At 43.9% G+C, this 16,854-nt stretch overlaps 1 protein-coding gene across 11 annotated transcripts in view; it reads left to right on the forward strand.

The window, feature by feature from the left end:
* IYD (iodotyrosine deiodinase) overlaps positions 1-16,854 on the forward strand; it is a 62,829-nt gene that overhangs the window by 14,283 nt on the left and 31,692 nt on the right. For 3 of the 11 annotated variants that reach the window (XM_084512419.1, XM_084512418.1, XM_084512413.1), the window contains 2 exons: positions 15,057-15,170; positions 15,705-15,964. The exons of 5 other annotated variants lie outside the window; for them this stretch is intronic. The gene's annotated coding sequence lies outside the window, so the exon portion shown is untranslated. Of the gene's footprint in view, positions 1-5,491; positions 5,585-13,192; positions 13,343-15,056; positions 15,171-15,704; positions 15,965-16,854 lie in introns of those variants that run through there. 3 more of the 11 variants (XM_084512420.1, XM_084512414.1, XM_084512417.1) reach the window with 2 other exon arrangements.

Consider the following 16,854-nt stretch of genomic DNA (forward strand, 5'->3'; position numbering starts at 1 on the left):
GCGTGTGCACTGAACTAGATGGCAGTGATTTACAGCATGCCTTAGAAAAAGTAAGAAGTCAAGGGACTCTGTGGATTGCATTCATAAAACTGCTGGACTGGCACTTCGTGGTGCTCCCTTCTGGGTGATCCGTTGCAGCTCCAGGCATTACCCTTGCTGCTGCAGATATCATCCCATGTAATTTAACTGGATCTGCTCCTGCGCAAGGCTGAAATCTGCCTGTTAGAAAGGAGACAGGCTTCAGAGCTTGGATCTGAATCCAGCCCCCTCCTCCCTTCAGAGCAGGGGCTGATGCAGGAAATGGGGGCACGCAGCAAGAAAAAAGCCCCGTACAGCAGGGGAGGGATCTGTGTGCTATATGGATGGGTAGGAAGGAAGCAGAAACAGCCACTGATCTTGCATGGGAATTGATGCATATCCAGAACTCTCTGATCGTTGACCTTGAGATGCACTGAAGGAGCCTTGAGGCTTTTTCTTCCAAAGAGATCGCATAGCAGAGTAAATGGGCAGTATATTTCTGTGCATATTTCATTACATCCGGACAGACGAATGGTGCAGCAGCTTCTACCAACTTAAACCACAAGAAATGATGCAAAGTTTGTATCACCTTGTTGGTTGCCTTTAGCTTCTCCCTTTTTGAGTTCCTGTATCTTACTTATTTCTTCACTAAATGCTCTGTTGCACTTCGCAACTGAGTTGTTGGGCAGTTCAGTGCATTTTTCATGATAACAAGAACAGTGTTTTAGACTAAAATATATGCACTGAAACCATCTGAGCTATATATTGAGTCGATGACTGCTAAATAATTGAGGCTGCACTTCCCTGCATAGTTAGTGTGAGTTATTCCGAATTCTGCACAGCCAACTGAATGCTGCGCTTCAGGCTGAACTTGGCACAGAACATGTGTGATAGACAATGGCATTATTAGAGCAATTAAATGCTAGTAATAGACTGGCAGCTTAATTATGGTCGCTGGTTGCTCTTTTAAAAAAAAAAAAAAAGTGACTTATTTTGGATGTAAATGTCTGTCTAACAACACTTCCTGGCTTCTTGCAGATCTGGAAATCAGAGCTGCAAGGCAGGGAGGTGTGTGTAGCAGAGTGTTGCTCAGGCACCTTGCTTACAGGCTTCTGTTAGTGTTTTTTTGCTTTGATGTCTGGAGCAAACATGGGCTGGAACCACTGGAGCGCAGTGACAGCTGTGCTGTGATGCTCTGGCAGGGCATTCGGAGATGCTCTGTCATCTTGCTTGTTTGGCTGGTAAGCTTTTGGTGTCTTTTTGTGAATTGATTCATATCAGATACTGTGTGTGAGCATGAGGCTTGAGTGTGAAGGAAGTGAGACTTGCATGAAGTACCCAGAGATGTGCTCTCTGTGAGTTGTTGAAGAATACACCTGTTCACAAGTGAGTGTGAGGCTGTTTTGTGGAACAATGATTCACCTGGGAATCCACTGGCTCCTATATTCAGCTGCATCCCTCTCACATCCTCTGCCTCCTTCTGCACCATCCTCTTCCTTGCCAGCTTTAAGGACCTGAGACAGATCAGTTTCTGGCAGGAATAACCAGGTTCTGCTGGGAAGCCACCAGCAACACTGCATTTCTCAATGCAGCCAGTAGTGAAAGTGTGTTACACAAGGAACTAAATTTGAAAGCAATTAGTATCACTCTGTTCTTAAACAGTCCTTGCGTAAGATTGTCTATTGCTTTTTGTGACTTCATTTAAAGCAATAGTTAAGTGTTGCAAAACCTGAAGGACTGAGGTGCTGCACCTCAGGGGAAGGCACTGGGGCTCTGTCAGGCACTGAGCTATGCAGACTGTACCAGACAGCTCCGAATGAGATCTCCATTTGCCTAATTTTCATCCATTTTTTTCCTCTTAATGTGAAAACATTGGGTTCCTGCTGCACTACCTAGCTTGGATTTCTCCTTCCTTCACTTAATGTCAGTTACTATGGGAACTGCTAATGGAAGAAAATTTGGTGCTTTCTGCCAATATGATATGAAGTCATTTCAAAAGTTATGTTCACGTTATGCATAGAATATCTTGGTTTTTGAAGAATGGATATATGCGAGGACTGTTGTGTGAACAGCTTGTAAATTACAAGGATGTGGAGTGCTGCTCTTGCCTTCAGTATACCAGAGGCTGACTGCCATCATAAGAGTTCTGGTATCCTTGTATTGACACGTCTGCCATATAGTAGAGGGGTTTGTATATGAAGTCACACTTTACCTCAGTCTAAAATACTTACGAAATGCATATATATCATTTAGTTAGCAATGACTGGCATTTTCAGGGTACAGTAACATATCCTTCCAAATTTCAAAGACATCTGGGCATCTGAGTCTCTTCACATAAAGTATTTTAAGTAAGTTTCTCCCATCATAAACAAATCTTGAACAGGAAGCAGACCACTACTACACATCTCCCAGACATATTAAGAACTTATCCGATGTCTTTTTTTTTTTTTTTTTTTGACCAGAAGCAAGGTAAGAGACAGACTCCCAAGGCATCCCATTAGTGAGGTGTGAATTGCTGTTACATGGGGCCATTCACCATATGGCACCAGACAGCAGTTAAGGCTCCAAAATGAATTTTGTTTTATTTATTTTTTTCAGTAGACATTGCAGAAATAAAGATTTCAAGTGCCATTTCTTGATCAGCGCTAAGATTTTGTTCATAGGTGCTAGTTTTACTATAGGGGGTAAATCATACAGAGAGAGAGAAGATGCTACCAGAATAAGTTCTCAGAGCAACTCAGCACCAAGGCTTTAGCAATTTTCTGGGACTGCTGGTAACTTGCATAGGAACTGTGGCTTCCAGGTGCCACAGGCTCACCCTCTGCAATGGCTGGAAAGGAGGGGACACAGCTCTGCAGCTGATTGCCTGCCTTCTGCAGACCCACATTGCACTGCCAAAAAGCAAGGTGCAACCCTCTGTTGGCAGTGCCACCTTTGTTCAGGTTCTGGCGTTGACTTTGAATAAGGTGCAGGCTCAGTGTGTATGGAGGAAGAGGGGTATGTTTTGAAGTACTCTCAAAATTCAGCTTGCCCTGGGGATATCTTAGATGTTGGTTTCTGCTCTACATTTTGCAAATGCTACCTCCATGACTAAAAATTCCCCCTTCCCTTTCCTAGAAACTGCATGTGCACAAAAAGAAGAGTAAGCGGAATTTGTACCCCTCCTTTTTTTCTTGTATAATACTGGTGTCAGAAAAGGTGTTCGGGAGCACTGTTCCTTTCCAGCTGACTGGAAAATATGTCAGCTTTACCTGTTCAGTCCTGTTTCAGTTCTGCATTGGTTATCTTCCTGACCTTTTCCAAGTTAGCATTTAAGTATTAGGAGGGTTTTTTAAATCTTGCAGAGTTTTTCACCTTTATCCTGTCTTCTTCTGTCAGTTGTATCAGGTGGGGGTGGCTAAGCCTAAGTGAATGCTTTTTTCTTCCTCAGACTAACCAAGGTAACCAAAAAGGAAAAGCTGAAAGTCCTACAAAATGGTGTTAACTAGCTCAACACTCGGGGAGTGCAAGGACCTATAGGCCAGGCTGTGTGGGAAATGAAGTGTAACCAAGTTGGAGCAGGGGTTTAGGATGATCCAACAGCCCGAGCTCACCACCATGAGGAGCAGGACTGTCGTTGTGATGCCAATGTACTGCCTGTGAGTGTCTGTGGGCTGCGTGCCAGAGGTCTCTCGGGCACTGGTGACTCTTGTGTTGCAGGCGCGATCCCTCTGCCCATGACACTTCTCATTCTCGTTAAGTGCCATCCTTCTCAGTGCTTCCTCAGACTGCATCGCTGTCCTCTCAATGAGGAGGCCTGCTGCTCGCCTTGCTGCTTTGGCTCTTCTTCGTGCCACACAAGGTGGCTGTCAGAGTGCCTAGAAGCTCAGCGAATGGTGGGCCAGCTGCAGGGGGCCTGTTTTATAGGGCCCGCAGCAATGGCGGGGCAGTGGTGGCCCCTGTGACCTCAGCAAGCCTCTGTGATGGAGTGGCCCATGTGTGGCCAAGGTGCGGCCATGTGGGTTGGGAGCAGCCTGGAAGATGGGCTCACGTGGAAGGAGGAGGGTTGGGGGGCTGAGGGCCTCTTTTCTGGGGCTAGTTGCCTTGGGCCATTTGGCTTGCCAGAGAGAAAGGCTGCCCCTTGGCCACAGGGACTGCCCTCCACCTCCTATCCTGTGCCCTGGGTTTATTATTAACACTGTTTTTTAGGTAATTCCATTCTATAAGGAAAACAAGCAAGTTGCATCTTCAGCCCTACTTCCCATGTGCACTTGGAATTTCTTCCTCACGTCACATCTAATCTAAATCCCCCCTCCATTTGTTCAAAGCCGTTATTCCTTGTTCCATTGCTATACTCCCTGATAGAGTCCCTTTCCAGCTTGCTTTTAGGCTGCTTTTGTGGGTTAGGTTAGGTGGCAAAACTGCAGAACCTTGCAAATTGCAGCCTTATCTACCTTGTTCCTCATGTTCCATGTGGCTTTTTTCCAGCTCGGGCTTTAGCCTCTGATCAGTGTAACACAGAATCATAGAAACATTAAGGTTGGAAAAGACCTCCAGGATCATCTGATCCAACCATCCCCCTACCACCAATGTCACCCACTAAACCATGTTCCCAAGCACCACGTCCAACCTTTCCTTGAACACCCCCTGGGATGGCGACTCCACCACTTCCCTGGGCAACCTTTCCCAATGCCTGACTGCTCCTTCTGAAAAGAAACGTCTCCTACTTGTTTTAATTGTTGAACAGCAGTGTTTACACTGAGTCAAGGACTTCTCAGCTTCTCACACTGCCCTGCCAGCAAGGAGGCTGGGGGTGCAAGAGAAGCTGGGACAGAAGCAGGACAGGTGACTGCATCTCATTTTCTGCTAATAAAAAGAAAATCTGACTTTTGCAATAGCTAACCAAAGTCATGCTTTTATTTGTGCACAAGCAGTTCCCCTTCCCCTCTCCTTCTGAGAATGCTTCCTACTGCAGTTCAGCACAGGGAGTTTTCACTTCTGAAGGAAGTCATCCCAAAGCACTAAAATCTTGAAGAGATACTTCATCTGCCCCATTTGCGGTAGGAGAAGATGTGCTCTCAGTGGGTGTTCTCCCACTGCAGGTAGTGATTGAGCAAATTCTCAGCCATGAGTTCTTTTATGACCCTGGCTTGGCCCAAATCTAGACAGTTTGAAGAGCTCTTTCAAAGAACTAAAGGCATATAGTTTGCTTTTTATTGTTATTATTGCATCTAATGCAGAGAAATTTGCTGTTGCTTGCCTCTGTTATTGACATAAAGCTGCATGAGGGTTTTCTAAACGTATCGTCTTTCATTTGTATATAGTAGGAATTAATTCTGATTGAATACTTTGCTTCACTGAACTGCAGATAAGATGAATGGGGAATTGCTAGCTAAAAAAGGGCTCACACAATGTGATTCAGACCTCTGTGTCCCTGGGCACTTGATCTATTGATGGGTTCTGTAATGCTGTTATCCTGCTGTTCTTGTTGCAGGATTTTACCTCACACTGCAGAGCATCCGCAGAAGAAAAAAGGGAGGAAAGACTGGTGGTGACCTAGTTTTCCACATACATGCACGCAAGATAAGTCTTGGATACCCTCTGAGTCATTTTGGTGGACAATGTTTCTTAAGCTGGGGCTGGTCCTGAAGTTTGATACTCCTACTGATGTCTGTGAGGAGAAAGCAGCAGGATAGAGCCTATGGTGTGCTCTGGATTTGAAGCCTGTCCTGAGAAGTTTTATTTGGAAATGCTGGCAGCTGTGGCCTTGGTACTGCCTTGCAGTCTGAGTCCCGGCTCTAGGTTTTCATCTCTGCTTTAGCAACATCCTCAGACATGTCTCTTGGGGCTTAATGCCCCTTGGTTGGGGCTATGCAGAGTGACATGACTAATTTTAAGTCCTCTTTAAAGTAAATAGATAATAGTAAATAGATGTTTAGCCTTGGCGTTACTTGGTGTTACTTCTTGGCTTCAGCCTCTCTGAAGGGAATCAAAAGAGTTATTTGCCTTGTGCTTAGATTGTTACAGCACCACAGCACCACTAACTATCCCATTACCTTCCAGGCTAAATATTTTGTCAAATCTGTGACCTACAGGTCAAGAGTCCCCAGTAATGTGCCGCTTCATCAAACAGCTGAGAAAATCCAGAATGTCAACTGCTAACATGACATGCAAATTTTGTACAAATCTCAAATGTTTTGTTCATGTCCCAAGCAGGGGCTAGTGTGAATCTGTCCCTATTGTATAATCTATATGGAAAATAAAATATTACCCATGGCCCAAAGTAAGATCCTGTTCAGGTTCGTGGCAATCTTGCTACTGATGTCAGTGGGGACAAAGCTGCAGGGCTGAGGTGTAGCTTCTGTGCCTGTCAAAATTGCCTTTTTTTTTTTTTTTTTTGTCAGGTATGAAAGGTACTTGATACATACCCCAGCTCCTTCAACAAATCAACAAATTTTCACAGCTGGTGTGTGTGTGTGTACATATATCAATCCTTTCTAGTAGCTGGATGGCTGCCCAAATCACTGAATATGGCTACAGCCCTATTTGAATTTGAACACAGGTCTTGGCTCCTCTGAAAGAATGCTAAATAAGTCATGAGCAGTTGGAACAGTCAAAATGGTGCTCATCAACCCGCTTGAGAGCAATGCTTGGCATTCTCCAGGACTTCCCAGGACTCTGCTGGTGGGGTTTCTTGGTGAAATGTTTTTGCTGGGGGCAGAAAATCTCCACACAGTTTAACTCCATGGTAGTGCTATGAGGGAGATGCATCTTTACAAAATATTTTATACTAGGAACACTGCTTTGGTTGCAAAGCTACAATTTGTTGTGGGTGTTTTTGTTGGTTTTGTTTGTTTGTTTTGTTTACCACCAAAATATATTGGCATTATCTGGGCCATTTTAAGGCAAATGGCCTGCCTGACTTTCCCTTCAGCATCAGTTGGCTGGGACATTCATCTTTAGCAGGTTAGGACATTGGAGGAATGATATAAACTTCCTGACTGGTCTCTGTGCATTTTGGACTGAAATAACGTGCAACTAAAAACAGAGAGTGAGGCTCTGCTAGAGTGAAACAGGGCTCCAGTCATGACTGACTTCCTGAAGGCACTTCCAGTTGGAGCATAACACAGTAGAACTTCCCATGAAGGATTCTGTTGCTCTTTTGTCAGCCATGGCTCTATGTATTGATTAAGTCAGAAATTTATTTTTGAAGGCTAGGTATTGCTAGCTTTGACTTCCATAAAGGCATCAAAGGAGAGCTGTATCCTGGAGAGATCACTTCTTCTGCAGAATTTTTTATAGGAGTATGTGATAGTTCTAGGAGAGGTGTGGGAGTGTTGTTGGGGTTTAGGTGTTAGGACTGAGAGATCAGGAGGAAATGGAAAGTTAGCACAGAGTGTGTGCTGAGAAGGTAAGACCCAGCAGTATGGGGGATGCCAATGGGACACTACATCTGATGCAGGGCTCAGAGTTACCACCACCACTGCCAATCTCATACCAATCTGCACTTCTTGATTTTGTCCATGCCCTCTGTGACAGGTAAGCTGCAGAGAAGCTCTGCTTGGTGGTGGGGTGTAGTGCTCATCCTGGGTAACCTCACCAAATGGCTGCTGTGCCAGACAGACCCTGAGCTGCACACCAGGGGAAAAGGGAAAGCCCACTGTTTGCTGTTCTTGTTTAACTAGATGCAGTCATCTTAATTTTGGGTGCTAGTGACACCAAAGATAGCCAGCACCTTTCTAGGAAGTGTGTTCTGGTGTTTGACCACCCTCACTGTAAGGACATTTTTCCTAATGTCCAGGTTGAACCTTCCCAGGTGCAGCTTTGTGCTGTTCCCTCACACTTTATCATTGGTTACCATGGAAAAGAGCCTGGTATCTCCCTCCATTTCTGCTCTGAGAGTTTTGGACCTTAGTAGGGACCAAAAACCCTAGGGGTTTCAGTAAGGTGTCTCACATTGACATTAGCTTTGTGTGTAATAATTTGCCTTATTCCAGAGAATGTGGAAATATGGTAGCACAGAAACAAGTGTTCGGCCAGTGCATGAATATATTTCAAAGCTGGTGCTTGCCAACATGCATGTTCCTCTCTGATCTATACAGCAGTCTTTGAAATCAAAAAAGAAAGCAGAACGAGGTTTTCTTCTAAGTGGGGCATTTTTAGAGCTCCCTTCCACATGGCTTCCCTAGTTTCTAATGAGGTGTATATTATTCAGCTAGGGGATATAAAATATCACTCTATTCTTTGCTATCTATTTTCAAGCAACTTGAAGTAGCTGAAAATTTCTGAGCCTGCTTGTGTTTTTTTTTTTTTTTTTTTTTTTTTTTTTTTTTTTTTTTTCCAGATTTGGTTTAATTTGGCCTGAGGGTTTATGAAACCCCTAGTGTATGTACACATGTTCACCCAGTGTGACTGCACCAGCCATGTTTCCACCAGAAATTGGGCTAGAAATCGTGCTGCATTTTGCCCAGAAGTTGAACATAGCAGACAGGAAATGGAGCCTCAGTTCCTGATTAGTCCTAAATGAAAAGTATTAGTTCCTAACTTCTAACAGTTCCTAGTGCTGCAGTGTTTCCATGCTTTATTTGAGAATTCCTGCAATTAGAACAAAATGAATAATGCAAATATGGATTTGCAAATTAATGGAGTGACTTTATTATGGTGCTAAAAATGAGGTTGCATTATGAATTATTCATGCATACCTGTGTGAACACTAACTTTAAAAAAAAAAAATATTTGGGGGATCTAGAAAATTCAGTTTCTTTCCTTACCAAAATAGGCTTGTTTGGTAGTCAGAAATAACAGCAGCAAAATCACATGAGAATGATGGGGGGGAAAAAAAAGACTAAACAGGTTACATGTATATGAGTCACAGTCATTAAATAAGTAGAAAAACAATTATCTGTGTTAAATACAAACTAAATTTGAAGGAAAAACATAGTCTAAATATTAGAAAAGTCAGTGTAAATGTTAGTCTTTGTAGAGGGAAAAAGTTGCTAGATGCTGTCATGAGTTATTAGTTCAGAAACTCATGTTAGAAGATCTTTAAAATGATTCAGCATTTTTATGAAAAGGCAAAACCTATGTTCCCAGCTTCAGTGGCTAGGGACTTGCCATTGAGAAGTTTAAAGTAGGTTATGTCTTACTTGGTGAACAGCTCCCATGCTGAAGAAACATTTGCCAGAAAAGGATGGCTGCTGCGAAGCAGACAATTTCCAGCAAATTAAGGCTCATTTGAGAGTAATGAAGGAATAGAAAGAAATAGTCTATGCCCAGTATATGTAACTATGCCATACCAAAGAGCATGACTAGTTACAGGAAACAGCCAGGTCTGGCATTCAAATGCCCAGCGTGCATCTACTCAGCACTCGTCCTCTGCAGCTCTTTACGTTGCCTGGGGATGGAGGCTCCATGACCATGGCAAGTTCTGATGGCGCTGAGTCCTGGCTTCTGTCCTTCCAATTCAAAATGGAAAAGGAAAATACCACCAAAGGAAGGCAACACATGAATGCACATTTACTAGGAGACCTAGGTTTAGATTTAGATCTAGGTTTAGAGTGTCTTATATGTTGGTTAGTCATCAGCTAATCCAGGGGTTCCTACCTGAGATACTGCCCTAGTTAGTGCCCTGTTTCAGAACCCTGGGCCTCAATGACGTAGTAATATTACCTCTGTGAACTGCTGGGTGAAGCAAAAGGCCTTACAGGTTTTTTACTGTTTTGCTTTGCATGCGTGTGGAGGATTCTTTAGCTCATTTGTAGAGAGGAAAGTCAGCTCATGTCCTGTTTCCTTCCATATCACCCTCTAGGTTACTCCTATTTAAAGCCAGACCAGCTTTATGGTCCCTTGGGTAGCCTCTGCAAATGCTGGGCTTGTTCAAACCAGCTTCCTGAGAAGCTGAAAACCTCAGATTTACTGTTTCCTTTCCAGTAAGTCAGTGTCCTTAACTTCATCTCAAATAATCCCTTTCTCTGGGGCAAAGTGACTCACTCGCAGCTGCTATTGAAAGTGGCAGTGACCATCTGGACTGAGAAGCACTTCACCCTCCTTCAGTACTGGGGTGCAGAGCACAGGTGGCTCTTGGGGTGCAGGCTAACAGCGTGCTTCACCCAAACCTCTTTCTTCATGCTGATAAAGGGAATGGAAAAAAAGAGAGGGGATATGGTTAAATACTGTTGTGCTTTCAGATTATATTTTTGAATTACATCTTTTTCATTAGTAAAGATTGTAATATTTCACTGGTTATCTCTAGGGATATAGCATCACAGACTTCAGTCAGTGCTGAACTCCCAGCCTGCCAGGTGCTGGGCAGTGGTTGCCAAATTGTTTATAGCCTAATGAAGCCAAGATGCTATGAATGGACACTGCAAACTAGTGAAAAGAAAGGAGAAGCACAAATGGGAAAAGTAGCCATGGGAACAGATGCATGCTTACAGGCCAGAAGCAAACAGAACTAAGTGGCTTTGAATGATTTATAATACTTGCATACAAATACTACCTCCCAAACTTGCTTTACGCACTTTCTCCCTGGATGTCAGCATGCGGACCATCAGATGGATGCCCAAGCAGAATTTGGTATAAAAGGATGTAGAGGAAATAAATATTATAATTTGGTCTCACCCAGAGGACCCTTCACTCTGATTTTGCAAATGCCTGTTGGCAGAAGGGTGTTTTTCGAGTGGAGAGGATTTGGTCGGTGCTGTGTTTGTGCTCTGTCAACATGCTGGGAATCCGAGCAGCAGCTGCTGGATGAGCATGAGGCTGGAGGAAGGGAGAGGAGCATTGTGAGCTCTGGACTGGGAACTGCTGAGGAAAGCAATCATTTCCAAATCACTCTTTGACTAAAATGTGATGGCTTTGCATTAGAGACACTAACTCCTTCTGAAATGTCTCTGCGCCTTTTTTCCCTTTTGTAATACTAACCTATTTCTGAGACACTGGGCACAGCTTCCTCTTCTCTGTCTCCCGTGATGTTTTTCAGAGCTTTTGCAGGCTTTGGCAGCTTCCCAGTCAGTGCAGGTTCCCTGCCAACAAGCTCCCTTCACGGCTTGTTTTATAAAGGGCTGACTGCTTTGATGGATGATAAGGCTAAGGAGAGTGAGGGAACAAGGGATTTTTTTTTTTTTTTTTTTAAGAGAAGAAAACAACAACAACAACAAAAAAACACACACGCACAAAAACCTCTCTCTTGCTTCTGAAGGACACATTGCAAATAGAGTTGGTCCAAACCTTGCAGGTTTTAATCATCGTGGAGCCCATCAGGGGTGAAAGCTGTTCGTGTGATGCTCTGTGTGTGATACTGATGGGGTGGAAACATTACAGCAGGAAAGGCTAGGAAATAGAAAGGAAAACAAATGAAAATCTTAGGCTAGGAGAGAAAAACACGCTGAGTGGAGTGACAGGGAAAATAACCAGTCAAGGGAGAGGAATGGAACAAAGAAGGGAAGAAGCTGGAAAGAAGAGATGGAATGAGAGAGGGAAACAAAAATGGACTGAAAGTAGAAAAAGAGAGAAGCTGAATAGAAGTGCTGGAGGAAGGCAAGGCTGGTAGATGGCATACATGTGTGTGCTCTCTTGATAGAGGAAGGGGGAAGAGCTGGAAAAAGGCTGAAAAAAATCATTAGGATAGATAACATCTTAAAATCAGGCAATAAGAGAGTGAATCCGATATGAAATGCTACATCAGCTGAGGTAGGAATTATTAAAAATAAATAAATAAGTCCGTCCTTTCTACTTCTGTCACCCCTGAAAAATTTACCACAATAACTTGTGGACATTTCTAAAGCACATATTTTTTTCCTGCCAAATTTTCCATGGCTTCCTGCAGGATGCTTCACTGTTCCTTGTTACTGCTGGGGCTGGCTAGACAGCAACAATTAATTTCAAGGCAGTTTTTGAAACCTGTTTTCATTCTGTATCAATTTGGAAACAAAACCTTTTGACTGTGTTTGCAAATCTGTAGTTGTGCTAATGGCATCTTCTTTTATGCCGGAAGTCCAACACTTGGATGCAATTGTGTAGCATCCAGGTAGGGATAAGGGAGATCCAGGTATCAGCTCTTGAACTCTCACACTCTTTGGAGCTTTTAAAATTCTGTATTCATCAGAGCATGGATATGCTAAGCCTGGGAGTGGGAAACTGTTTCCCTTTTCCTTTGCCCCAGCTTTGATGAAACCAAACAGGTTCCTGCACCTTTTTCAGTAAAACCTGTAAACTTTTTTTTTTTTTTTTTTTTTTTTTAATGCTTTGACAACAGTTGATGATGATTGGTTTCTGCGTTGCTCCTGCCAAAAAGGTTTTGTCATAAAGAACCTGTGCTGTTTGGTGGCATCCCATCTCATCAGTCTAGTTTGTACTCCAGTAACGTAGCCAGTGTCTTTCAACACTGAACATGATATTGATGTTTAGCACTGTGCAGATATCTGGTTGAGCTTTATAGGCCATGATTAGATCCATCCTGTGGAGTTTTGCCTCAGTACTTGCACTTACTGCAGACAGAGCAGGAAATACGTATTGTGGATCTGTTCAGCCAGGGCGATGCAGTTTGATGGCTATTCATGGCTTAAGAACTCCATTGCAATGCAAACATGTCCTGTGGGATGTGCTTCACATCCTCTGGTGGCATAGGGTAGAAAGGTAAAATGAAATGTTCCTTCAGCGTAGACGTGATCTTCCAGCATCATCAATACAAGTCAGCTGATTTCCTGCTCATTTCAGCAAAACCACCCATATCAGTGCAATTACCAAGGAGTGTGCAAATGGCAATTTAAGGGACAGGCTGCCAGAGATGTCTGGGCAGGAGCACACAGTCCCTTATGCCTGTGCAGAGCTCTCTTGGGTCCCAGTCTAGATGAGCTCATTACATACTCTCTAGCCACACTGCTTTTTCCAGAGGCAGCACACAGCATATCAATGCATACTTTGTTAATTTTTTTTGTAGTGGACAAGGGCTGCAGGACTATCATTAATTCAGGGTAGCTCTAAGTGTCTAGTAATAAAGGTACATCTGCCTTCAGATCTGGACACATATTTTCTCCACAGCTGTAGCTCCTGGTGGCATTTCCACCCCTTTCACATTTACTGTCACAGTGCAGACAAGGGCTCTCTAAAAACAGTGCATGATGTCTTCTCTATTTCATGGCAGATTTTCTTTCCTTCATTGACCCTGCTTGCTGTTTTCTCAATTTCCACACAGCATCGGTGGAGTTGCCTGTTTGTCTGCTGCAGGCTGTGCTGCAGAAGTTGTCCAATGCCAGCAGGAACAGCACTGGGCCTTGCTCTGATGGAGATGGCTGCAGCACCAGAAGGCACAATTTTGGGAGAGGGGGATGTGGATGTGCTGCAGGTGACTGGGGGGCTGCCCTGGCAAAGCTGGTTTCTGCAGGAGAGAGAAACCTAGGGAATTTTCTCTCTCTCCAAAACTGGGTTGAAGCAAGCTGTGCTTTTGACAGATACTGGCATTTTGACGTTTTTGGGTATGCTGATAGCACTGGCTGTTGCAGCACCTAGATTATCTTGGTCCCGACCTGTCCATTTTATGATATAATAAATCAGGAATGTGTTCATAGCTCCACTCAGAATTTTTCCCCTCTAACCTCAGGATTTTGTCCTTGCTTTTGTTATTGATATGCAGAAGTTTGAGTCTGTTTCTTTAGGATATACAGGGGTCTTTTAAGGTTTAAAAAACAGTTATCTGCTTAGGCACCTCTGAGTTTTTTTGGGACATAAGCACTGATCTGTGCCCCGGGCTTTTCTAAAGAAGCCCCTGTGTTTTGGTGAAGATGGCAAGCACTCCTGCTTTCATTCTGAAGGGTAGGTATTGAGGGCTGATGTCTAAGTTGTATATATACATGCAAATCTTACCTGTGACTGCTAGGGCATGGTAAGAAATTGTGTCTTTTGGGATTATGCAGGCTTCAGTTTCAAAAAGGGCTTGCTGTAACCATTTAGTCTGACCTCCTGTATACACAGTTTGTGTATACAGGACAGCACAGTCTATTTCAGCCTAAATGTCCTGAAAATAAAGTAACTGAGTTAAAAAGACCCACAAAACCAAGAGGGAAAGTGAAATTAATTGCATTTTCCCTATCCTTATATTGTGGATCTTTTGCTTTCCCTGTCAATCAAAAAGAGATTAAACTTCCACACTTGCTTAATACTTGGTTAAACATTATATAGTCCATTGGCTTCAGCTAAATATCTCCCCAATTATATGGGACTTCTAATGCTACTCAAGCTAAGCAGCAGTCATTAGAATAAATTGGACATCTCAATAAAGTGGCCTTCAGCTGAAGTCACACTCAGTGTAATCATGGCCCCAGAGGCACAGCTTGATTCCTCACAGCTTTGCATGTTTCATTCTATAAGCGCCATTTTTCTAAAGGTAAAATGTCTTTTTTTTTTTTCTGTAGGTCCTTTCAACTCATAACAAACAATGCCAAGTGATTCTTGAAGCCTCCTTAAGGGTTTTTTTCTTTTTTAAGGAGAAATAAATGGGAAAATAAGGCCAGCCAGTGCATGTGGCCATGGGGAGTGGGACGGGATGGGAGACACACGACAGAGGGGAGACTCTGGGGGACAGTGGCAGGAGAGAGGCAGCTGGAGTTGGGGCTGTCCTAGGGCTGTAGGACATCAGTTGGCAGGAATCCATCTTCATTCATCCTGTTGGGAGTGGGACAGTTTGTCAATGCTCTGTGGAGGGAGGAGATGCTCATGCATCGGAGGAGATGCTCATGCATCTCTGCCTGTATCTCGGTGGACAATTTACACGTGTAGTTCAACATCCAGGAATGCAAAATAATACTTCAGTCCCATCAGCCCCTTCCCCTGTTTCTGCTGATAAAGCATGTGAGGAGAGACCAGGCTGTTAAAGCAGGGCAGGCAGGCCAGGAAGGCACAACCAGGACTGGGGGGGGAACCTGGCAGGATGCTCCCCAGGTCTGTGCTAGCCCTGTGGCAACCACCAGGGCTGTCACCTGCTTGCAGGGGTCACCCGCTCCCCTGATCATGTAGCTCTGCCTCAGCATTCTTTTCAACATGTATTTATTTTTCCCTTCTAGGGGAAGAAGGTGGGATGCAGCTGCTCAGCAGAAACCAGATCTCTTCCAATTAGAGCTGCTCCCGCATTGTTGCCTTCCCCGTGAAGGTCATGAGAAGGAAACCAAAAATGCCAAGTGAGCTTTGCTTTAAGGGATAACCTCTGTGGTGTCTCTCATATTGGATCGGAAATGTGCAGATAGAAAGCAACAGCCTTCTTTTCTTTTTCTTTTCTTTTTTTTTTTTTTCTTGCCTTGCTGCAGTACAGTTTCTGCCCTGCCTGGCATACTGATTTGCTGGAGAATTCAGGCAGCAACACAGTGGAAAAAAATCATTAAGTACAAGCAGGCCTTGCTCAGCACTGTATCACGACTAGACTCCTACTGCCACTTCATTTTCTTTTTTTTTCCTCTCAGATCTCAAAACTCCTCTCGTGTAAAATAGTGTCAGATTTCAACAGTGAAAATCCAGTTCCTGCCTCTTTTCAACCTTCAGCCAAGGAGAGTGGCTGGAATAGAGCTTGCCAATCATCTCATGGATGTGCTAGCGATCTTCCTTTTCCTTACATGTGCCATGCAGTTCTTAGAGCATTTCTGCATCCTTAAAACAACGTGTTGCAGTGCCAAGATTTCCCAGTTTTAAGCTTTTTTTCGTTTCTTCTTTTTGTCTAGGCTTGAACAGTGCATAGAGCTTTATTGCTAATGCTGAGCCTCACTGTCATCAGGAGAGAAGCCCAGAAGCTGTGAGTTGTGAGGACTGTGGCTGTGCTCATTTGTGGCTGCGTTCTTACTTCTGAACCGGGGAAGTGCACCCAAGCTTCCCTCTGCTTTGAGGAGAGCTATCAACTGTCAAAAAATGGGCAATTCAGACAGAATTATAACATGCCTGGGGAAGGAACTAAGGACAATGGCGTATTTAACACAAACCTCAGGTGCGAGTTAATCCATAAAGATGTTGAAAGCTTGTTGTAGGAGAGATTTTAGTGCTTTCAGAAGGTAACTGTGTGACGCAGAGCCTGACTCAAGGTTTGCATCACCTGGAGTGCTGTTTCTAGGAGTGTCAATAGCTGGAGACCTTGGGAAGGGACTGAGCGAGACAAATATAAATGATGCTTGATGCTCTCCTTAGAGACTTCATGGGCAGATCTGGTTCTTTTTTGCAGGAATATAGCCAGCCTTTTCTTGAAGCCACAGAAACAGTTAGCATCTGCAGCACCCTCTGTTAAGGCATTCCTGCTGCCCCTTTTTTGTTGTTCTGAATTTGGCTCCTGCTACCTCAGCTGATGCCCCCTGGTGCAGGTGCTGCAGGAGGTGATGACAATGGGTATTTATCCACCCTCCCTACACACAGTCACCTTTTTGCAGACCTTTTTTCTGAGCCCAGCAGTCACCCCTTTCACACTCTGCTCTGTCCTACCTCACTGATCTGTTCCTTGCACAGCAGCTTTCTCTGCCTTTGATCTTCTGTGCTGCCTTTCTCTAAACATTTTCCACTTGTGCTATAAACCTTTTGAAGAATTTTCTTGTTCAGTTACACAGCATTCCTCTGCAATCCTTCTCAGTTGGTGCCTGTCCTTACTACCCCTAATAACTTTGTCTCATTGGTAAGCTGTGTCAATTGCCTATAAATACATTGAACAGCACAGGCCACAGCACAGACTCCTCTTGAACCAGCTCTCCTTTAAGGAAATGTTCCTATTTCCTAACTGTGCCATGACCTTCCATGGATGCTTAGCTTGGTGATTATTTAATATCCATCCAGTCCTGCAGAGATTTCCATTGTCAAAATGCTGCCCTTATGCAGTGTGGTTCAAACAGCTCA

Source organism: Aythya ferina (assembly GCF_964211825.1).
Source record: "Aythya ferina genome assembly, chromosome: 3".
Taxonomy (NCBI): Eukaryota; Metazoa; Chordata; class Aves; order Anseriformes; family Anatidae; genus Aythya; species Aythya ferina.